This window comes from Macaca nemestrina, chromosome 9, assembly GCF_043159975.1.
Source record: "Macaca nemestrina isolate mMacNem1 chromosome 9, mMacNem.hap1, whole genome shotgun sequence".
In the NCBI taxonomy this organism is placed as follows: Eukaryota; Metazoa; Chordata; class Mammalia; order Primates; family Cercopithecidae; genus Macaca; species Macaca nemestrina.
In genome coordinates this window covers 8605397-8630389 of record NC_092133.1, presented here as the reverse complement: position 1 = coordinate 8630389, position 24993 = coordinate 8605397, and the positions used below count along the sequence as shown (strand labels likewise).

Here is a 24993-nt window from a genome sequence, read left to right as displayed (position 1 = left end):
TCTACGCCCCAGCCTGAAACTTGACAGTAAACAGAATATACCACCTCTCCCTTCGACAGGCGAGGCTCTGGCCCTGCCGCGTGGCTCCATCCATTCCTTCCCACACTCTTCTTGCCTTTAACGAACACGCGCTCTAAACCTCAGAGAAATCAGCCGCTGACCCACGTCTCTGGCTGTCCCACACAACAGGGCTGCCATCCCAGTGGCCAGGCCTATCTGGGACACGGGGGGGTCTCCACCAGGGCTGGCTGTCGAGGGGCAGCAGAGGCCCATTCTCCGCGCACTGCCACACCCTCAGGGGCAAGATGCAGCCCCATGTGTGACCCCACTTCACATGGACCAAGTGCTTTTCCTCCCACACCCCGGGGTAGGGTGGTACCATGACAAGCCTCAGACACCGTCCAGGAACAAAGACCCGGGAAGTCATCTTCACTATAAAGGGACCACACAGTATTGGGGAAGCCAGGCTCACTGCCGCCTGAGTGTTTCCGGAAAGGCTCCCGCCAGCAAGGGACGCGGGGTGGCCTGAGTTTGGGGTTGCTTCACCAGTGGCTGAATACCGGGTCTACCTAAGGCTACACGTGCTGGCAGGTGGATCTGAGCGTCAGGTTCTTCACTAACAAAACAGGGGTCTTGGCAAGGGTATGAGGATCATGGAAAGAGAAGTGGACACCACGCCTGCATTTCCCACCCAGCATAATGTCACTCAGTGGCAACAGAGACTCCTGGCCCCTCCAGGAGTGAGAGGCAAGTGTGCCCACCACCCTGCGGAGGCCCTGCTCGGAGGTACCCCTCTAGTGAAGGAACAACTCAGCAGGGACCCACCCAGGCCGGCCACAGAGTCCTGACACATGGGTGACAGAGGGAAAATTCGGGCCTTCTGCCTCATCTCTTCCTCCCTATTTTGCAAATCCACTCGGATGAGAACCAGCAGCCAGGGTGGCGCAGGAGGCAGAAAACAACCGTAACAGCAGAAAGCCAAACTTACCAGGAGGATGGAGGGCATGACCCCTGTGTGACCCTGGACCCACGCAGACACTAAAACAGAAAGAAGGGGAATGGATGGGGTGATCTCTCCACCCCTACTTGGGAGGCCACACTAGGTTGTTGAGATGCTCAGGAGAAAAGAACAAAGGCTGAATCAATGCCTCCCATTTGTCCCTGGGGGGTGGAGGGAGGCTGGGATTCCGAAGCACAGCTCCAGTCCAAAAGGCACAGGAATAAAATCCAAGTAAGAACCAAGAGCTTCGGTGGGGGCCCCTCCTCCCCTACTCTGAAGGCTGGCTAAAGCTTCACTGGCATCTTCTCCACCGCCCCATCTCAGCCTCCTGGCTGTTTCTCATCTAGAGAAACCCAGAGATGAAAGGCCCTGTGGATCTTCCTCTGGTTTGTGGTTTCCGATGTTGGCAGTCTTGCTTCCAGCCCAAACACGGGAGTAGGAACACATGGCCCTAGCAAAGGCCCCATGGATGCATGCAGACCAGGAGCTCAGGAGGCCAAGGGCCCCAAGGACCCTGGGGGCCACACACTTGGGACCAGAGTGGCAGAATGGCCGTGGCCCAACACCTCCGCCACTTTACAGTCATTGACAATCGGACCCCAAGGTTTAGGTATGTGTTTCCAGAGTAATTCAATACTTTCCTTCTGTTTTTCATGGGAAAAAAGATATCTGTCCTACCAGAAGCAGGCTAGAGGCCCAACGATCAGGAAGATGACCTCACCTAGGTGGCCTGCTACAGCCACAACGCAGATGGTCATCCAGCCTGGTTTCCCACGGCAGATCAAGGCAAACCCCTCTTCCACAACCAATCACACGCAGTTTCCAGCACCGTATCACCTCAGACTGTCTTTCCCAGAGGCCCTGGTAGGCAGGCCAAGCTTCTACATCATCCTGGAGATTCATCAAAATACATAATACAGCAGGCACGGCAGCCGGAAACAGTCTTATCTTTGCAAAACCACAGCTGCAACTATTCTATCACCACTTTACATAATATAAGTTAAGGGATTTGATTTGCATTCCCACTCATTTATGAACATTTAGCCAAAAACACTTTTTCTACGATACTTTTGTTAAAAAAGATAATTGGGTACTGCTGCAAATATTAATGCTTAATAACAAAATGGTACTAAAAAACCATGACCCAACTGAAGTGATGAAGAATGAAGTCTTTTTCCAGGAGAAGCCAGCAAAGCCATCTGACATGTTGAGCTTTCATTCTGACAAGCAGCAACATAGAGAACAGATAGTAAAGCAGAACATGCGTCAGATCTAAATTTAGCATGTCACTATTCATTATTGAGAAAACGAGCCTCTTGTTAGAAGGCTAAGTATGTGATGTCAAGTTACTAAAAAAGACGGCCATAAACCAAAATATTAAGTCTAGCACAACAGGAATGGGATGCTTTTTAAATTAGGACATGCTAAAGAAAATACTAAGAGGGCAAAAACAACGTATAAATGGCTCTAGTGCCTAACGGATTCATCATTACCTCTGATGGCGTCACATGTTTTTCATCTACCTCCTTCTCCTCTGCCCACATTTTAAAAGATGTGTCTACACCAGGGATCTCAACAGGTGGGCTCTGGCTGAAATCCCTATGTGGTCCTTACTTTGGTTACAATCCCACATGACCTCCTTGTGTTGCTGCATGTAGACAGCAGGCAGAGCTGGATACAACTCCCTGGGCATGGTGACGTTCCACAGAGCAGAAAGGGTTTGAGAGCAAACACACGCCTTCTGGGGCCATGTGAGAATTCCACCATAAGAGTATCTGCAAATGGTCAGGGGAGAAGTTTTATCCTGGTTCGGGGGCGGGGGGGGGGTAGGTGGGCCAATGGGGCCACACTCAGTGTGTATGCGTGGGTCGTGGACACCATGAGCCGTTAGCACAATACAGTGACCATGCTCCAGTGACGGCCACCTCCAGTACCACACCAAGTCTCTTCAGCTCTTCCAAAGTGCTATAAAAAACTCTTACCCAAAAGGATGCCAAAAATACAGGAATGGTGGGAACCCCACATAAGGGTAAGTGTCTTGAGTCTGCTCGGCACTCAGGAAACATTTGTTAACAGGAAGCATGTCATAATTTCATTCTGGTTCTGGATGCATTTGGAGAATGTTAGCTCATCTGTCTGAGATGGAGATCACTGCTAAACAGGATCCCAGAGTGGCTCTGGTTATTAGACTGAGTCAAATGAAAATGCCCTCATTCAACCATTTTTGATATTTAAAAAGTCTACTTCATTCTTATACACCAAGTTCCTGCATCCTTCTGTTTAGGGAAGATGATTTCCAACCCCGAAATGAGCATCTATGAAACGTACTGATGGTCCATCCAGCGGAGACACTCCCAGGCAGGCAGGGCCTGGTACCTGTCTGGGTGAAAGGGCGTGGAGGTCCAACACGGCCACTTCCATGGTGTCCAACTGGAGATATCACCATGACCCAACCACTGAAAACATCTTCGGACTCAGCAGCCAACACTGGAAGTATCTCTGCCAACCCCAGGCCCAAGCTGACTTTGTCTCTGCCTGAGTATCCTGGGCAGGTTCAGGCACACAGGTCTCTCTGAGAGAGTGAGAGCCAGAAAAGCAAGCAATGTTGGTCCTGAAAGGCTGAACTGAATAAGGCTGCGAATGGTGGTCCTGACCTCCCTCAGGTTTCCACCAAAGAACATTCCATCATACTTCCAGTTCCTCATCCTCCTCAATGCTAAGAGCCTTAACCGTTCGAACATGACTCAGCGGCCCCTCTCATACATAACTTGAGCTTCATGCTCTGCTATGGCCTTTGGCCCTTAGCAAGCCCTGTCAGAGCACTCCCAGGAAAGGGTTCTGAATTTCTATATCAAATTCAAGTTTAAAGGGTGGGGAGGGTTCGGGGTACCAGCCCAATACCCCTGTTCAATTCATAGATAAGGCTTCCAAGTGCCAGCAGAGGCCACGTGCTCAGTCACCAAGCTGGTAATCTTTGCAGGTCTAGGTCTGGGTCAGCGACCTCAGTTTCCCCAGCTAGCTCTACTTTATAGAGAAAAGGAAGGGACACACAGAGGCCCTTTCCTGATCCTACAACCCACGGTGCTGCTTGGGTTCAGGCAGAGATTCAGCTTGTCCCCCTCAGGTGGTCGCCCATGTGTGCCCCTGGGCTCCAAGTCTCTAACCGCCTCCAACAACCTGGGCAGCCAGGCCTGAGGGCCCGGTCACAAACCTAAACCTTTCTGGGAACCAAAGCGAGTCCCCTCAAGGCTCTGCTAGGAGTGTGACGGGTGAGAGAGACAGGACACAATCAATTGGCTAGCGGTTTCCCTTGCTTTTGAATGACACTGTTACCTCACGGAGAAAACGTTTTTTTAAAAAAGCAAGATTAAAATCAATTCCATCAGAGAAGCTGCCACTTTGAGACTTTAAGTAAGATCCAGGTTTTGTGAAAAATGGCTAAAGGCATGCCGAAATGAAAGTCAGAATCCCAAAACCCTGCTACGGGTGCAGGATTGAACTCCATCAATCAATATGAGTGCGGTCGGGATTGAATGCTCATCTCAGCCTACACCCACATTCCCAATCTACTCCCCCAGAAAAATCATGGTATGTTCCAGACATCCTAGGGGCTGGTAACACTAAAAGTCTAAGCTGACTGAAGAGGTGCCAGCATCCGCAAGCCGTCTTCTTCCTAAAGACATCCATCTACCACTTATGACTGACTTGGGGTATCATGAGATGGTTTCTCTAATTCATTTTTATTCTTTTTAATTAATAACATCGAGAAATCCTAACACTATTTCCATTCTGACTTGAGTTTCCTTGTCGTATAATTTCCGTTGACTTATCTCTATAGCAGCAGCAGCAGCAGCAGCAGCAGCAAAAATCACTTTACACTGAACTATATTGCTTCAGAGTTAATTACATGTATTTTGCTTTTGATAAATGAAAATACTAGATGCAATTAATTGAAAGACAATCAATATGATCCCGCGATTAGACATCCCAATGAAACAGCCAGAGGCTGTAGGCAATCCATACTCATCAACTAATTGAAAACACATTGCAAAGGGGATTCTAGAAAACTGGACTTTTACCTGGAGATATTTCACAATAACTCACCAATATAAGTCTGTCCACAAACTCTATAGTTCACACGATGGGCTGTCCGTCTTTTTAAGGGAATACAGCTTCATTGGTTCAAAACCATTTAAGGTGATGAAACCCTGAAAGCAAAATGAATGGAGTCAGTGAAGTTGAAGTAGTGATTTTTTTTGTTTGTTTGTTTACATCTAGGCATCCTTTAATTGCATTTTTCCAATGCCTTCGACTCTAAGCTACCAGAGGTTATTAAATGGTTTCATTAAAAATACTATTTGTCTTGCTTTAGTCACACACCAGATCAAATTAAACAGTAGAGCACCAGAACAAATGAACTCTTTCCATCTATTTTGACACAGAGCCAAGTGTGCAAAAGCAGGTGATATTGTGTCGTCGCCGTGAAAATGTCATTTAGCTTTCTCTACATCTCCAAGTAGCAAGCAAAGGGACAAAAGAATCAATACCTTCAAGCAAAAAGTATTACCAACTGTTTTGAGAAATATGGAATTATAAAGTGCAATTCATGAGCCCACGGTTTATAAGTGCTATTAGCAGAAATGCTGACAACTGTTAATCTACTGTAACTCTGATTAACGGTTGCAGTCGTCCATTAATAGAAGGCATTTTAACTTACTTCTGAAATTGATTACTCAGTTAAGAATTCAATCCTAATGTTCAATAAAATTGCACTTTCTTGGCAAATGCAATATGAACCGAGGTGATGCATTAAACAGCACTCCCATTTATTTTGCTCTACATGGAACAGAGAAGGATTATAGGGTGGGACCCACATCGTCCGAATCACCTCCTGTGCACACACAGCTGTGAGGAGTGCAGGGAGCAAAGTTCCTCCTTCTGCGGCTGATGGGAAAGGCAGACACCTGTGCAGCAGGCATGTCCAGGTGTCCTTTCTACGGTTTTTCCAGGAAGAAAAGATGGAATTTAACATTGGAGTTGCTATGTAACTGGAGAGCCCATGTATGAAGGTAGTCTTGCTCGAGCCCCATGAGGGAGGGGAGAGGCATACTCTACAGAAATGAGCTGCTACAGCCAGGCCTGACATTGCCAACCCCACTTTACAACCAAGTTTCAAATGGTTAATATACAAAAAGGCATGAACCACATTCCCAGCTGCATCTGACCTTTTTTTTTTTTTTTTTTTTAAAGACGGAGTTTCACTCTGTCACCCAGGCTGGAGTGCAGTGGCGTGATCTTGGCTCACTGCAAATTCCGCCTCCCGAGTTCAAGCAATTCTCCTGCCTCAGCCTCCTGAGTAGCTAGGATGACAGGTGCCCACCATCACACCTGGCTAAGTTTTGTATTTTTAGTAGAGATGAGGTTTCACCACGTTGGTCAGGCTGGTCTTGAACTTCTGACCTCAAGTGATCCACTGGTCTGGGCCTCCCAAAGTGCTGGGATTACAGGCATGAGCCACTATGCTCAGCCAGCATTCTACCTTTTTTTTTTTTTGAGACAGAGTCTTACTCTGTCACCCAGGCTGGGGTGCAACGGCGCGGTCTCAGCCCACTGCAACCTCCGCCTCCCAGGTCCAAGGGATTCTCCCGCCCCAGCCTCCTGAGTAACTGGGATTATAGGCACGCACCACCATGCCTGGATAATTTTTGTATTTTTAGTATAGACGAGGTTTCACCATGTTGGCCAGGCTGGTATCGAACTTCTGACCTCGTGATCTGCCTGCCTTGGCCTCCCGAAGTGCTGGGATTACAGGCATGAGCCACCATGCCCAGCCAACATTCTACTTTTCAAACCATTCAAATCTTAGGAAGCTGTAGATTCCTAAAAGAATTTCCCCTCTTTTAATGGGGCTTTTAATTAGCAATGGGATTAATCTCCTAGGATCCAATCCCGTGACAGGCATTCTCCTGCATGATTACGTAGCAAGTCATAAAGAAGAACCGCTACACTCATGGTTTCCATTCAAAAGAAAACCACGATCCTGTGTTCTTTCCACTGAATTGAACGAGTCCTCTGACAGCCAGCTGCTGCTTCACACCTAGAACCAAGCAGGAAGGATTCTGAAGAACTACTCAGGAAAAGCATGGACACTATAGTCAAAGTTATCATGTACCCAAGGTCAAGTAGTAATTCACTCCCAACTGTACCCCCACACCACCCTGTAACCCACACCTCCTAAGGAAGTAGATGGGAGACATAGACATTCCAGCCTCAGAAGCGTTAGGAAGGGAGGGACAAGCATAGCTTTTCTGTAATCCCAAGCCTATAATGACACAAGCATCTAACAGCCAAGGAACCATTCTTTTGAGGTGGCAGAACTTGCCTGGCAAACTCCTATCCTCAAAACCCATCTCACAGGTTATCTTCTTTAACATCTTCCCTACTCTGGCTGGAAGGCTACTATATACCCTGCCCATATCCAAGTCTCTAAAAATTAAATGCCTTTTACTTAATCACATTTTATACATATCTGAAACATAGTAGGGAATCAAATATTTAATTAACTGCAAAACAGAATTTATACTCCTGGTTAGTGTTGCTTGTCTTAGTATGTCACAGACTTTCTCCTTCCATTTCAAATGGTTTACGCAGAATTTCAAAAATATAAAGGACTGTATTTTCAGGAAGTAGTCCCTTTTGGAAAGGACGGTGGGAAAGAAAAGGAACTGGGGAGGTATGCCTTAACAATGACAAAAAAACAATTACTTGTTTTTGAACAACGTCTGAAGACAAACGTTGCAACATGTGAACATCTACCTAATCTTGGTTGTGGGTACAGGTTCTAATTTGAGATATTTCATAGTAAAATTAAGCAGGAAATAGACAACTCTGTCTCGTAGAAGGCTTCACAGAGGAGGTGACGTTTCACGGAATTTCAAGCCAGGACTGCCTGTCCCAGCGAACGACGACAGCTTATTTAGTGGAATAAGAATGTTAAAAGGCTTGGAAGACTGTCAGAATCTTTAAAGCAAGTGCCCGTTGTTACTTGAAGGTCAAAAGAAGTACTTGAAAAAGACTGGAGCTACAGAAAAGCTAAAAATTCAAAAATACTTGTTTCAGCAGATACTTGCTGACAGTGCGGCGTGGACTAGCGCCCCGAGGATTCACCAGGGGATATTTTCTTGGCAGGATTTCTCTAAGAACTTCCAGGAGTATACAACGAGACGCAGAAATGACTTAGCTGATTAAAATCACCGCTGCTTCTGAACCAACAACCGCAAGAGCTGAAGTGGCCTCGGCGTGTAACTGCCGGTCAGCATGCTCACCCCCTCCAAGTTCCCTTGGCTGCTTCGGGCCAGAGAGAAGGGTCCTATTTTTGGCCTGTATCATCAACCTGTGTGAACTTACTAAACATCCCTTGGCAAATGCGATCTGCCCATAGCTGATGACAGGGGGGTGTGTACTCTCACACATCCCAGAAGAGAACCGCAGCACCCGGAGATGGATTCGGTGGTGGGGGTCCCAGCCAGACTGTGGTCAACTAGTTCCTGCACTTTCCACATATAGAAAGCTCACAACTAAGGCTGCAATACCTAGACAGGACCCCACCTGCCCCGCCACGCTTGGGTTTTTTGTTCTTATACTAAGTCAGGCATACAAAAATTACGTTTTAGGTCTGTAGTGAATAAATCTTTTTCTTAGAAACTCAATGAGACTAGAACCTTTAGAAGCCTTTGATGAGCCCTAAAAAGGTCTTGATGGGGGCCCAGGGAACTCTGGCGTGGCTCCTTCCAGGAGGACTGGGCCTGCCTTCACTTGAACTAATGGCGTTCTTTCAGAACAGTTTCTGTACTCTGCATGGCACAGAAGGGGTGCCCACCCACCCACCCAAATGCACAGATAACAGAGGCCACACAAGCAGCTCAACCCAGCCTGGCCCCCACCATGCCACCTGCTGTGAGCAGCACTCATCTAACCAAGTGCCCGCTTACCCACGCTTCCTCTGCAAGAGGGATTTCTAATGCTATTTCTGCCATGTGAAGCTCACGTGTGCCAGCTCTCGTTAGGACGTGAGGCTTTCTGCTTGAACTCACATTTCGGCTGTCTGAGCTCCTAAGTCCATCTACTGTCCCGCCATGGATGGCAGAGGCTTCATCACCCCTGCTTCAAGGCGGGGCACCTCCTGCTGCCTCCTCTTGAGGCTGACCATGCAGCTGGATCACACCAGCCAGGGAGCAGAACTTCAGCTCACCGTGGGCACACATTAGGGGAGAAAGAATGATCCTAAAGGGGCCCATGCACCCTGGAAAGCCTTATCTGAAACTGACTCATGGTTTCCACAGGTCTGGCGGCACAGAGCACCACTGCACGCCGCGTTCCTCACACTCCAGGAAGCACCGTTCATGTTTACTGCTAAAAAGAGTAAACCGGAATGTGTCCACAAAACCATCCCTTAGGCGATCAAAAGTTTCCCACAGGTAACGGGCTCTGGGAAGGGACAAGGGAAAGAACAAGGAGTTAGCAAGAATCGATCCCAGGTTCCACAGGCCAGCATCAGTGGCTAAGAAGCAGTATCCTGCCTGTGATTGAGAGATAACGGCATCTACCTTCAAAGGTAGTCAGGTCCTTTGAAAGAGAGAACCCGTGGATGATCTGCCCCAAGGCCTGCATACAGCAAGCACTCAATAACTGCGTGTCATCATCAAACACCAGACATGTCTCCAGGCTGAGGCCGTTATCCACATCTTCTAAGAAACTCATCTCTACCTAACTCGTGAGATAAACAGTTGACATTCAGCACAAGAATCCAATAGTCCTAACCAGGTCATTGATGGTTAGGCACCCCAGGCATTCCCCTCCCTCGAAAGGAGGCCTCACTGCCCTCCTGTGGTGTGGCTGTGCTCAGAAAAGAGGGATTGCGTAAAGAACCATCCAGAATGCTGTACTTCTCTCCCAAGCACAGGGCACGGTAGCAGGCCAAAGTAGTCTACAGTCTTTGCCCCCTACACGCCACCTCCCTGCCCACCACAAACATGCAGGCTTCCTCACAGACCCCTTTCCTCTCTGGACTCGATGCAGCACCAACTATGACTTCAAACTCCTGGATCCTTTCAACAGGGGTTTCCTGAGCACCTACTCAGTACCAGGACTGTGCCAAGCCCCAGAGGCACAGGAGCAAAACAGAAACTTGGTCCCTGCCCCAGGGACTCAGGAGGGGCCACCGACTCCAGGCCCGAAGCCAGCACTCAGCCCCCACCCCATTGTTGCCCAAAGCATGCAGTGACTGTGCTAGCACGGTCCCAAGTACACTCTGGGGCCAAGGCCCGTACCCACGCCTCACGGAGGGACAGGCAGTGTGCAGGTCACGGTGCCCTATGGCTGGCCTGGGGTTTCTGGAAGCAAGGCGTCTTTAAGGATGAGTGAACTCCCTCTGCCTCACAGACACTCCCTTGGCATCCATGCTGATGGCCTTCTCAAAATGGGCCCGTCACATGGGTACTCCAGGAATCGTCCCACCTTCCTCCCCACACTCTGCCCCCTCCTCCTTACATTCTGGTCCCCTCCTCCCTGCACTCAGGCCCCCTTCAGAAGGGGTGACTTACCATGGGGCTGTTAAAAGTGGGACCCACAGAAGCCCAGCCAAATCAGAAGTCGTAAATCAGAAGCCGAGCTAAAGCCACAGGCCTGGGGATCACCCCCACCCCCAGAGGCATCCAGACACAGCTCAGATACCCCAGCGCTAGCCTCCTCTCCCAGCCTGACACTCCCTAGAGCACACGGCACTGCCTCAGGGTATCAGTCAGTATGTGAGAAGGGGAGGACTCTCAATGGTTGGACCACAATGAAGACATGGAGCTGGTTCCCAGTCCCTGAGTGGATGGCATGGAAAGCGGTGCCAGGGGCTTTCCCCACACATCCCATAGCAGATCCTCCCAACGATTCCAAGTTCAAGGGCAGCCGTCAAGGAAAAGCCTCGGGCAAAAGCTCATCAAGAAGCCAAATGCTCTGCCCCAAAACTGACCTGCCTATGGCGGCATGAGGCAGTATGGTGGCCACTGACTCGAGGCCACGAGAAGCAGCACAGAGGACCCATGGGCTCCCTGAATGACCAGGGACAGGCACTCAGTTACCCGCCTCCCTTCCTGCATACCACAGTGGCTCCTGGTTCACACACCCCCAGCCACCCTCAGCGGGGTCTCTGGCCACCTGTGTGTGAACACGGGCCACACCTGTGCTCTCCCACAAGGCAACATCCCGCTCCCTGGCCTTCCTAACCCTCCTCTGCCCCGATTATCTTCAGGTTGCAGTGAGGGTGCACAGCGCAACAAATTGTAACGGGGGGAGGAAGTAGTCATGTGCAGTCCTGCAGGGGCTGCTGGGGGTAAAGACAGGCATCCCTGAGCAAACGGCAGTGGGAGGTGCCACCTCTCCTCACTTCTCGACTCTGCCACCGAGCCCCACACAGTGGGGCACACGTATGACCCATGCCCTCTAACAAGGGCCTCAGGCTGCTATCATGACAGCACAACCCAGTGTTGCCTGGGGCGGCACCCACCAACCCCACCATAGTCATTATGCGCCTGGTCAGCCTTTAAGGACGAGCCCACCCTGAGAAAGGCCAAGCTCACTGGGCAGGAAGCAGCGTGGAGTCCTGGTTTGGTTGGCACATGGGGGAAAAAAAATACAATAGAATGACAATGTCCACCAAAGGGCTGAGTGTCTGACACACACTGGACAGGAATGAACAGGGTTTACCCGAGAGGCTGTCACTTTAGCATTGCTGGATGATTCCTTCCTGAGATTCAATTCCACCAACTATTGCCTAGTAATAAATAAACCATATTAATTAGCTTGGAAACAATTATCCTTTATTCAGGGAGGGAAAAAAAAACAACCCCGAAAGCTAATTCTTTCCATGTCCCTATACAGCCACACTGGCACGGAGGCACTTCAGGTCAAATCAACACTTCATTATGTGCCCCCGATGCCCAAGAGTTGCAACTCCAAGAAGAAAAATGCCCTCCAGGCAGAAACCTGACATACACAGCCTTTGTCAGACAGTGTTTATGGAAATTTTATAATATTAAATATATTCAGCTGGTTTTAAGTTTTAAGAATGTAAAAAGGCCCAACAGCCAAGATTTTAGAACTCTTGTCTTCCAATAGAAGGCCAAGCAGTGGAAACCTGGAAGGGAAGTCTTGGAATCCTGCCACTTTTTAAAGAAAAATAAAATAGGATATGTTCCCAGTGTTGTCTCAGATGTAGTCAATTAATGTAACCATTCCCCTGCTCTTTCAGCTTTCGGCTCTTCTCGACTACAGGGCCAACAGACTTGAGACTAGCTGGGTGACAAGGAACTTGCCCTTGTGGCATTAGCTGGGCTTCTAGAACTGCCCCATCCGAAGTGGCTCCAGGACGGAGAAATAAACAAGGGCGTGAGATGGGAGAATGCCAGATGGGAGTCCTGGCAACAACTGGAGAAAGGAACAAGGAACAAATTGATAAACGGGTGCTGCTGATCGGGGCTGCCGTGGGCCAAGTTTTGAAAGGGGGAAAAAAAAGTGGATCCACGAGCAAGCAGCCCACATGACGACGTTATTTTGTGAATTCAAGCTGCGTTCCCACACCCAAAGCTGCCCCGTGGGCCATGGAAGCAGAGGCAGCCGGTGTGAGCAACCTGGACCTGAGGCTCCTGGGGCCTGGCTGCACCCCCACACACCTGTACCTGAGTGGGCGCACGACAGTCCTACTTACAGACAAGCTAGGAAATCACCTGAACTTGAAAGAGGCCAGGGCAGTGGGAGGTGGGCGGGTGGGCCTTAAAATCAGCCTGGCTCAAAGGGAAGCCTGGCCCTGAGGTCCCCACAAAGGCACACAGCTCCGAAGGACAAGTAGAAACCACATCCCAACTCAGAAGCACTTGAAGGCGTCTGTCTCTGGTCTTCCATGATTCCACACTGTAAGTGGACAAGGCGGCTGCTGGTGGAGGTGCACACACCCCTGTGAGATGGTCAGGAACCTGCCAGAAGGAGCAGACATAGGAGATGGCTCACTCCAGCCAGTGGCCACTACTAACCAGCTGGGGCATCCTGGTGTCAGGCTCTGTTCTTGCTTTCTCCCTGATCGGGTGACCAAGAGGGGTTTTTCTGAGCTCCTTTCCACAGGGCACCCCAAGGACACCTGATCTAACAAGGGCCAGACTATGTATTTACTATAGGCCCTACACAGGGCCAGAAGGTGAGCAGACGGGTCTTCAGACATTCAGAGCACACGCCCATACCACAGTGAGAGATGGAACCTCTAAGCCGGCAGGTTTTAATACAAGATCCCTGGACCAAAAGCAGGATGGATACTGGCTGCTCTGAGGGGCCAGCGGGGGTTACACCCCCTCCCACTGCGGGGGAAGGAGTAGGCATCTTTTCTGGAAACTTGAGGTTCCATGGCCTATGCCACTCTACCCCTAGGGAATCCTTAGAGAAATGGTCAAGATGTACCAGACCATGCTGAAAACCAGAGTAGGATAAACTCTTCCTGGTCAGACACTATCCATCTCAACAATTGTGTATTTACTAAAAGTATTTCAAAACACTTCAAAGATATAGGAAAAATACTTATAGGTCAAATGGAAAATAAAATATGAAACAAGTATTCAAATCTTATTTGTATTTTAAAACATTCTTCAGTGAATCTCATTTTTAGTATATACATATATGCATAAGAGACAGAACAGATCCAAAGTGTTATTCTCCATGCTAAGATTAAAAAGGACTTTTAAAATGTGTAACATAACAATCATTTACTTCAATTTTTTATACTTTCCTGTATTTTTCTATTTTCGGCAAAGAGCACGCTTTCCTATAACACAGAAACATGTGAGCTGCGAGCTCCTGTCAGGAGGGCTCTGAAGCTGGGGTGCAGAAAGTGGGCTGCTGCCTCAGCTGCTTTGCCTTGCAGGCTTTCGGGCCATACCAGCATGGTACAGTGGCCCCATTTAGTATGTAACTCCCTGTGTGACTGCTGTGCTAGAAAGGTGGGTTTGGAAGAAAGCCAAGTGTCCCTCCACCCTCATGCAAGTTCAATATAGAAAAGGACGTTCTCTTGGGGATTTCAGTGAAGATGTCTTAATTCCAATAGCCAATCAACCTGGGAGAGAATTGGTGGGCTGGACAGACACAGTGGGAATCCCTTGCCTCAGCGAGGATCTGGGACCCCAACCAATGCCGGGAAAGAGGCACAGCCAAAGCCCCGTCAGGGCCCAGGCAAAGGAGACTTCCCAGCGGGCTCCAGCCAAGTCCTTGGCCACAGATTAGACTCCAGCAGGATGAGCAGGAAGTGGCATTTAAAAAGAAATGACGTGAGAACCAAACGGCTCAAAGTCCACAATCCCTGAAAAATTACTTACAAGCGTGACCAGCTTTACATATCAACAGCACTTCTTTTTTCTTTTTTGAGACGGAGTCTCGCCCTGTTGCCCGGGTTGGAGTGCAGTGGTGCGATCTCGGCTCACTGCAACCTCCACCTCCCAGGTTCATGTGATTCTCTTGCCTCAGCCTCCTGAGTAGCTGGGATTATAGGCATGCACCACCACGCCCAGCTAATTTTTGCATTTTCTGTAGAGACAGGGTTTCGCCATGTTGGCCAGGCTGGTCTCAAACTCCTGACCTCAGGTGATCTGCCCGCGTTGGCCTCCCAATGTTCTGGGATTACAGGTGTGAGCCACGGCGCCCGATCAACGAATTTCTTTAGAGACAGGGTCTCACTCTGTCACCCAGGCTGGAGTGCAGTGGCATGATCATAGCTCACTGCAGCCTCTACCTCTCGGGCTCAAGTATTCTTCCAGGCTCAGCCTCCTGTACGGGAATGGGCCACCAAGCCCAGCTAACTGCCTCGCCCATGTCAACACTACTGATCAGTGGACTACATGCGCAATACTGACTGGGAAAGCGAAGTTAGTAAAATTCACGTGGCCAGATATCGGCCCCCTGACCCTGACTCTCTCACATTCCTTCCCCTGACAATGACCTCACCCCAACCCTTTACGTATTGCAAAAGGCATTATATAAATGGGCTGCCTGCTCCGTAACTGCTTTAGATGGGCAGATCCACGAGAGCAGAGACACAATCTAAGTTTTATCCTGGAAAGCTCAGAGACCAACCGATGGTGAGGAGCACTTGGGTGAGGCTGTGAGTGACCCCAGGAAAGTGTTCTCTGCCTCGGCTTTCTCTTCCTCCCCCAGAAGACCAGGTGTGGTCACCCGTACCTCCCTCATGGCGCCACAGTGGGAAGCACAGGCCATACCAAATGCACAGTACTCAGCGTGGCACCTGGAACACCGGAGGCACCCAAGTATTAGCTGTATCGTTTAACAAATGCTTTACTCACATGGCTTGTTAAATTCGAGAATCCACAGTCCTGGAAAGAAAAAGAGGCCTGAAGGAAACCGGGTTCTATTTAATTTTAAACTAAATTATGAACCCAAACCTCAAGGTTGGGGGAGGTCTCAATTGAAAATGAAGAGTATCCCTGCTGTGGAATGCAGCAGCTGCTAAACCCACCATGTAGAAACTACTCACTTTTCAGACACTGTACTTTAAAAAACCCATTTACAAGGCTATGCATGTCACAGAAAATAGCACGTGAAGAAACTCTGCAAACATAGCCCTGAAGGAAGCACCCAAAGACAGAACTGAATTCCTGGGTCCAAAATATATTCCCTCTAGAAGCAACTCCTTCTATTTTTAAGAATTAATCAATCACAATGCCAGACGAATACAACAGCATCTAGAAATGGGGAAACTAAGGCCTGGGTCCCCCAGACCATCAGCAACAAACTCCTTCCCACTTTCCACCCCATCACGCTGTCACTCAGGCTCAAGAAACACAGCACGGCAGTGAAACCTCCCAAACAGCAGCCCCTTCACATTCAACCAAAGTGAGTTTCAACCACCCAACTGTCATGGTCCTTGATGCAGGTGCTGCAGCCTCTTACCGGGGGAATCCGGGACAGGAGAGAAAAGTCAAACTCTAGAGCAGCCTGCGGCCCACCCTAACCCAGGCCTGTGAACCAAGCGACCTGCCAGTCCTGGCTCCCCAAAGAGCAAAGGGCACTTGCCTACCAGCAGCAGCAGGGCTAGCTTTACAGTCTTGATTCAGGAAACAAATAACTGCAGAGCCCCTAAAGGACATATATATATTATCTATTGATTTATGTGCATCAAGTCACTAACACCGGGAATCCTGAACTAACGTGCACACAGACGTAATTACTCAGTTGCATGTCTGCAGTTTGGAAAGGATGGACAACCTTTTAGCATGGATGTTCATGAGGGCAGCAATTCACAAATGCTGTTCTCACATGATGAACATATAAATACACACAAGTATGTATGTTAAAATGCAGTGCAAGTGTGCTTTCTGAATGAACAACGCAACATTTTCACTGTGAAATTAGATTCTCGGGACTTGTAATTTTACAGTTTTCACGGAAGCATGCCAAAGCCACACAGGTGCAACAGGCCTTCCTCCTAGAGAAACCACGCCAGCACAGCCCGCACTCGCCTGGTGCACCGGGCCCGCACCACACGTATTATTATTCTCAGAGCATGAGCGCCAAGAAAGAAAACCGAGACTCAAAAGCCCTTTATCCCAAGTGTTGTTTCTTCACGTTTCAGTCAATGCACACTGTGCGAAAACATGCAACACAGACGAACAAAATGAACAAAACTTCCAAGGGAAGGGGGCTCTTCTGCTCTTTCCAAAATCAGCCAAAGCAACCGGTACAAAAGTCACTCCCAATACAACCCTACGGACGTCTGCTGAGATGGGGCGAGGTAAGTGGGGGCTGTGGACATGACCAGCTCTACTTGTCACCAAGCAAGCAAGGGTCCTGTCACTCTCGGGTTTCCACGATGGATTTCCTCCTCCGCAGTGTTCTGGTCAAAGGCTGGGTCAAAAATCTTCCAGTCAATACACAGAAACCAACCAGCCATACATGCAACAACTCGAATGAATCTCAAAGGGAATTAAGTCAAGTGAAAAATCCCAGTCCCCAAAGGCTGCAATGCTGTAGGGTTCCATTTATATAACATTCTTACATGACACTGGAGAGATGGTGAAGGGATTAGTGGTTGCCAGGCTTAAAGACCAGGAAGTAGGTAGGACACACCAACTCCAGAACTTTCTTTGAGCAAACTGGGTCCTAGAAGCTGGTCAGCTGTGTCTATTCATGTGTGTCGACCATGTGCTTCAGCTGGGGACTGTCCTGGCCACCTGAAGTGGATGTGACTATAAAAGGGAAAAGGGGGGATTCTTGGGCTGGTACAAAGAGACCTACCCATGCTAAAATTGCACAGAACTAAATACACAGCCAAACGAGTACATGTTACACTAGGGATTTCTGAATAGTATCCATGGATTCTATCCATGTCAATTTCTCCGCTGTGTTGCTATTACCAGACCTCTGCACAATGTTACTACTGGAGAGCACCAGGGAAAGGGTTTAAGGGATCTCCTGTATTACCTTCTCCTACCCTGTGAATTCATTCTGTATGTGAATCTGCAATTGCTTCAAAATAAGTTTAATTTTTAAAATAACAAACAGATTTGTCATTTTTTGGTTTGTGTGGTTTAGCTCACGCTGGCCACTAAGTAGGGCAATTCCTTTCTTTAGGGGATCAGCGCTTACAAGGAGGGGCCATGAGGAGCTGGCCCTGTTGACACTGCTTACGCACTCAACTGGGATCCGAGTCCTCCAGCTCCCCAGGGGCCCCGGGATGCATCCTGTCTCTCGAGAAGCCAGAGCTCACAATTCCTGAACCCTGACCTTCTCCCACTGGAGCTGGCAGAGACGCTCATGCTACGTCAATTCTTTCCTGGGAGCGGGCATGACTGACTCATTGTTCTCGCCCAGGTGCTGCCAGCTGCCCAGGCCTCCCAGGGCCACACCCAACAGAGGGCGCGTTCCCTGACAGAGCAGCCCTGGAGAGGGCAGACCAGAAGAGAAAACCAGCCCCCGGGGCGGCTCTGTGCTGGGCAAGTGCCACTCTGGTGGGTAATAACTTCAGGACTCCCTGACCCAGTCTGGCTAAATCAAAACTACAGAGCAGGCTGGAACAGGCCAAGACTGTCCCCAGCTGACACACACAGTTGTACGCTGGGCTGGCTGGCTTCCAACACCCAGCTTGCTCAAAGAAAGTTCCAGAGCTGGAGTGTGCTAGCAGATCGCCAGGGTCAGGGGAGACCCAGAGCTACGCCCCTGCTTCTCGAGCCTGGGGACCCTGCTGGTGCCCTCAAACGCCACACCAGCCTTTTGTATCACCCGAAAGGTCTTTGTGGCACTCTGTGTCTTTTCCTGGGCCTCCCCTGCTGCCTCCCTTTTAAGGAGACCTGGCATACTAGATACTAGCACTCCCGGTAACTCCCTGCTGATTCAAAGAATCCAAAAGAAGAAAATTGCAGGAGCGTCTTTGCCGTTTCCGCCTTTATTATCTTCAGGGTTACACTTTTTTCAATTCATTTGACAGTTTATCTTTACTATCTCTCAGCAACAATAATAAAAGTACCTCCCTCTCCCAAAATGTGCCACTAGGTACATGTGCATACATAAAAAATATATAGACTCTAATAATACTATTTTTTGAAATTCTATAAACCCTTAAATAGCCATTTACTCAAAAAGCTGAACCACTTTCAAATCATCAACATTGCTTAGCTTTAAAGCTGCTTAAAACACACACAAGCCAGTGACTCTTCCACACAAACAGAAATTATATTCTACATAAATTAAATATATAATTTGATTAAACATATTTATGTCTTTGTGATGACATTTAAAATAGAAGTAATCATTTTCTTTTTTAAAACAAAAACTCTTTCAATTATAATTCAAAGCTGTCAAACCAATCTTCTGCTACAGATCTTTTAAATGTCACATACCTTCAAAAGGGGATGGCAGTTTCCTTTTAAATATGCAATTCCAAACAGTGCCTTCTGAATCAAGAATGTATTAAAATACACCACTGGCATTTATCTCGATGAAGTGTAGCCTCTGCCCCTCCCTCCGGGTAGGTATGTACAGACGCACGGCACTCCGATGTGTTTCTCCCCAGTGTAACGGGGGAGCAGCTGGTGCCACTGCCACTGACTGTAGCCACAGGGCTCAACACCAAGTCACACTCCTACCACCTTAAGGGGACAGAGGTATCCTCTCACAGTTCTTCCAGTTTTCTTCCCAGATGGCTTGCTGAACTCTGTGTAACCCAATTTTGGCGTAGCATCAACAGCCCAATTGTAAGACAGTGTTAATCAGATGCAAAGAAAACTCCAAACTCATTCTCATAAGTCAATGACCTACATATTCAATGGCTTATTTGCCATCCGAGTAGCAAACACCATGCTATATTTAAACACAGAGCATAGATATATCTTTCTTCTAAAATGCTTTGAGAGACAGATAAGCCTTATACTTCAGCCTCTTCTCAACTTAAGGAAAGCAAACCTTGTCAATATCCAGTGTTTGGGAATCTCTGAAGGCAAAAGTCTGGTCTATTCTGCCATTGTCTTGGTAAGGAGGTACTAAGCATCATTTTCATAAAAAGCAAACATCCCCCCTGGAACTTAAGTCAATTGAAGCTTGCCTTCTTAGCACCTGACAAATAGTGCTCAGATAATGGCTCCGAGTGGGTTAAGCATGGGTCACACACGTCGCATACCCACTGTCCAAAAACCAGTCAACAGTGATAGAATGGGGTCACTCAGTGTCCAAAAACCAGTCAACAGAGTGATCAGAGTGATGGGGACGCGAATGCTTCCTAACTGCTGTACCTCATAGCAGAGATGACATCCAGCAGAGACGACAGCAAAAGCAGCAGAAAGTTCTTGAGATCTGTGCTAAGAAAGGGAGCCACAGCTCAGGCTGTCCCTCTGCCAGTCTCTTGGTATTTCCCTCAAATCGGAAGAAGTGTAAACAAGTCAGTCCCGATCCCCAACCAACGAGCGTGATCCTAAGAACAGCTGAAGTGTCAGGGCTGAGCCTTCGAGAAACCAAACAGATGACATGCCTAACCCAGTCTCAAGCCAAAGCCAATGCCTTCCACCTAAGAGGCAGGAGTGGACTGAGGTCGCGGGAGGGTAAGGAGGAGCCAGGGCTCTGGCCTGTACCGCTAGACCGCAGTGCAGCGGTGGCCTGGGAGAGGCCCGCCGGACACACCTCACAAAGGGCCAGCTCAGCCGCTGGTGCTTTTCTGTCTTGTCCAACTATGTGACCTCAGGCAAGTCACTGAGCCTCTCAGAAGCTCACTTCGCAGGGTCGAGAGGAATGCTACCTAGCAAGACACTGTGATTCTCGGTAACTTAAGTTCTAATTGCATTTAAAAACAGGCAGTCATGAAGCTTACCAACCAAAGCCAAACTCAAAAGTCACTGGGACTTAAAAGACATCAAGAGTGTGGGGGTGAAAAAAACAAGAGTTAAGGGGCTTCTCTCTTTGGGTTCAGGTTAAAATTCTCTTCCTTGGGTGGTGAACTCCGCTCCTAGGGTATGGATAGGAAGCGCCAGAAAATGCCATCCATGAGGCCAGGCCCCACACACTGACATGTGGTACAGCAGAGGATGGAGACGGCAAAGGCAGAAAGCCACAGATGGACCAAAATACACGGCAGGGCCAGGCCCAATCAGGAAACCCACGTACTTGTTCCTTCCCTGTGAGGGCAGACGTGCTTGCACCTCCCGGCCTCCGCCCTGGAGAAGCTACTGTCTGCTCCCCTAGGTGCTAACATTCCTTATTTGATCCTTGCCATCAAGCTTTTATTCCGATCACCACCCCCCACCATAGAGACACACATATACACATCTATAGATATTTCCACATTTACACACAACATTCACATCTTCCACATACACACACATCCAAAAGAGCTTGTGTGCACTTCTGATGGTCAAAGCCAACAGCCCATTCTCAGCTGCCATCTGTCTTGCCTGCTGCACCACACACGTGCATACACACACTCTCTCTCTCTCTCTACTCTACTCTACTGCATCAACTACGAACAAGCCAGGTACTATTAAGTAAGGAAGGCTGGAAATTAAATGAGACACAATCTTGTCCTCAAAGAATTCAAACAAGAAACAGCAGAGTGTTGTTACATGAAGTAGGCACGGACGAAGGAGGGACGGCAACTCTGCCTCAGCTCTAGGCACTCCAGAGGCTCCTCACCACCTGCCTTCTAGATACTTCCGTCCAACTGCATGTTCCTTCAACCCCTCCAACTCAGCTCACCCGCAACCACTGTCATCACTGCCTCACCCCTTGTAGTCCCCGTCAACAACCCAAACAAACGCAATCCTGCCCTGATCTCATGTCTGTGTCACTGGAACCAATAGGCCTGCCTCAACCACTGTCCACCTGCACATCTGAGAGGCTGGCAGGTCGCCAGGGCTAGCCCTGCACGTCAGTTCCTGGGAAGAAAGCAGAATGTCAATCATATTCTCTCAAATGCCTATCAAAAGCCCAGCTGAGATCAGTAATTTTTTGGGAGAATAGATCTGTATCAACTGGCTCAGTGTTTGGTGAGGTATTGTAAATGCTATTGTAAATCAAACGGTATCCCTAGAAGGACCCACATGGAATGGCCTCCTTCTAAATGTCCCTCCAGTCTGTACTTCTGACTCTTTCCAGCAATCTCAAGCACAAGAAGCAGTTGTGGGAACCCAGGCCTGGCATTTGTTGGCAGACCATGGTTGGTGGCAGGGCGCTTTATAGCCGTCACTATGCCCGACACGCAGCTCCCTGTAGCAAGGCGTTTCCTTCAAGGACACATGTCGCCCCTCCCTAAACTCAGACAGAGCTGCCCAACTTAAGATATCTGTTATAGCAACTGTCCTGAAATTTTTGGTTGCTGTATTTGCATTTTAAAATCAATTTTGGCTCTCCCCAGTTCTCAACCCCCATTACGGCATCTACTTTTTGAGTCCTCAAAGAACTTTCTTGAAAGTGGTAGCATATAAATACATAAAATGGAATCCACTTAAAAGGACATTCTAGCAACTTAAAGGACATTCTAGTAACCCTATAAAACATGCTTCTAAAAGTAATGACCCCAGAGACTTGGAAAAGCTGGCTGCAGCTTCCCGAGGCCAATGAGGCTAGCACACCCAGATGCCAGGTTCTTGGGTGGCCCAGCTCATAGTGAGGCTGCTCTGGGAGCAGCTGTTTAGAACACCTACTTAGCCAAGTGTCCGTCCTCACACGGAAGCAAACTAGGACAGCATGTGCTACCACATGACCATCAGTAGGCTCCAAAAATCCACTTCTGTCAGTCATGAATGCAAAAACAGTGGGCACAGATGTCAGAAAGAACCAGGGACACATCAGGTACCAAAGGCCACGACCTTCATTCTTGACTTACTAGCCTGGAGCTTCATCAGAGAGCACGGTATTTTGGGGACAAGAAGACCAGTGGGAAGGGAGAGACACTGGGAGGTGTGGGGAAGGAATGAAGGAATGAGAATTGTTCAGAATAGCCAGGAAAAGCCAAGAGAAACAGGCCCCACCCTAATATAGAGGGCACAGCCACATCTTCCAGAGCATGTGAACTCCACAGCCCACGCCCAGCAGAGTCAATAGTGCAGACCCCTGCCCCCATCTTGCCAGTGGGGAGGTAGGGGTCAAGGGAGAGGAAGGGGCCCTACCCACTCACCCTCCCACCCCACTCCACCACCCAAGCAGAAAGCCAACATTCTGTAGGGTGGTTTAAAAAATAGCTGACTTCCATACATGATTGGTGGAAGCACAAAATGTTATAACCACTTTGTAAGACTAAACATACACCTACTCCATGACCCAGCAATTCCATTTCTAGGAACTTACCCAAGAGAAATGAAATCATATGTCCACAAAAAGACATGCATGAGAATGGTTCATAGCCACTTGCTCAGAATAGTGAAAAGCTGGAAACAGCCCAAGTGTCCATCAATGGGTGAGCGGGTAAAGAAACTCCGGTCAAGTCATTCAATGGAATACTACTCAGAAGTAAAAAGGAACGAGGGGATAATCTGGCCCAACATGTCTTAAAAATCTCAAATACCTCACGTGTGTGGCATGAAAAAAGCTCCATGCAAAAAGGTACATGTGTCACAATATACATACATATTGCATGTATACATGTATATGCTGTGTATAATGTACATATATGTATTATATAGTAGTACATGAAATTCTAGAACAAGCAGAACTACTTCTGTTGAAGGAAAAGAAACCCAAACAGTGGTGGCCTGAGATGGTCAGGGAGGTGAGGGTGGGGAAAGCCTGGGAGGGCCCCAAGGGGACTTTCTGGAGTGACGGTATGCTCTTGGGAGGGCTTTGGGGGTACACAGGTATGTGCATGTGTTAGAACTAACCAAACGGCACACTTAAAGTCATGCATTTCATTTGACCTCATTCCCCTTCCCAGCCCCTTCCCCACCAATCCCCACTTCCCTCCCAACACTTCCCCTAAGTTTTACCTCAAAGAAAAACTAAACAGAAAGAACCACAAACAAGCTGACCTCAGGTCATGAGATCCGTGCTCCAGGTGAAGATCTGAAATTCAGCCAAGAAATGTGGCCCAACAGAAGATGACTGGGGCTGGGGGCACAGGGTGTCCCGCCGAACCCGGGGGTGGTGTGCACATTCATCGTAGCTGATCAGGCCCGCCTGTCCGGTTTTCCCAACAAGAGGCTGAAAACAATACCAAGACGACCTTCCAAAGGAGACTCCAAAACCTCAGCTGGGAACCTTCTACTCAGAGCGATTCACAGGAGGCCTGTCTCTGGAAGGAGGAGCACAGAAACACCTGCAAGGACCAAGGCCCTGGAGGCACAGGGAGAATAACTACTCCAAGTCCAAGTCTGCAAACAGCACACGACAGAGCAGCAACCTCTGCCTGTGAGTTCAAGGAGGCCCAGGACACGGTCAGGGTTGTTTGTGCTGATGCAGGCTGATGAAACAGGAGGACCCTGTACCGAAAAGGACCACCCCCTCCCCACAGGAAAACCCCAGGACAATGGCATGTGCCACATGCTGGTTGTACAGGGCTTGGAAGCAGGGCAAAGAACCCCCAAGTATAGCCCACAGGATTTATTTTTTTTCTTTTGAGGCAGAGTTTCGCTTTTGTTGCCCAGGCTGGAGTATAATGGCATGATCTCAGCTCACTGCAACCTCCAACTCCCAGGTTCAAGCGATTCTCCTGTCTCAGCCTCCCGAGTAGCTGGAATTACAGGTGCACACCACCACGCCCGGCTAATTTTTGTATTTTCAGTAGAGACAGGGTTTCATCATATCAGGTCAGGCTGGTCTCGAACTCCTGACCTCAGGTGATTCACCCACCTCTGCCACCCAAAGTGCTGAGATTACAGGTGTGAGCCACCATGCCTGGCCAGCCCACAGGATTTCTAGCCTTCCCTCACTGAGCCTCTCCAGAGGCAAGGCAGCCCTTGGCCACGGTTCCCCAAGAGCAAAATGATTACCACAGGTCCACTTGGAACACGCTGCTAAATGCCACACGACTTGAACGCAGCTGCTGTTAAATGCTGTGTCCTATAAAAGTGGGACTTCTCAATCTGAAGTTGCGTTCCCAGCTCAAGTCACACGTGGGCTGCACTTACAAGCCTCTCAAGAGGCCCAAGAGGCTTTTAAAGTATTAAGTATAGAAAATACATGCAACTTCCCAGTTAAAATATAGTGCGTGGACACTCGAAAAGGTCAATGCAGCCTCCACTCCATTTTCATTACTGATGCTTCACCCAGATGGTGGGGAAGGCACAATAAAAGCGTATTTAGAGACCGACTGTACTTGTCAGACAAGAGCAGCAGAACTCTAACTCCCAGGTTGCCTTGATCTGAACAGGTTCTAGAAACTGCCAAGCATCGCCCCTCATTTTAGAGGGAGGCACACTGCAACCCAAAGAGGGGAGAGAGCTTGCTGTCCAAGCTGGAGAAAATTCCTGGGCATCGCC

At 48.7% G+C, this 24993-nt stretch overlaps 1 protein-coding gene across 8 annotated transcripts in view; it reads right to left on the bottom strand.

Annotated features, from left to right (window-relative positions):
• LOC105470205 (C-terminal binding protein 2) overlaps positions 1-24993 on the bottom strand; it is a 172599-nt gene that overhangs the window by 117579 nt on the left and 30027 nt on the right. For 7 of the 8 annotated variants that reach the window (XM_071068955.1, XM_071068952.1, XM_071068959.1 and 4 more), the window contains exon 2: positions 5105-5208. The gene's annotated coding sequence lies outside the window, so the exon portion shown is untranslated. Of the gene's footprint in view, positions 1-5104; positions 5209-5874; positions 6207-24993 lie in introns of those variants that run through there. The other variant, XM_071068954.1, reaches the window with a different exon arrangement.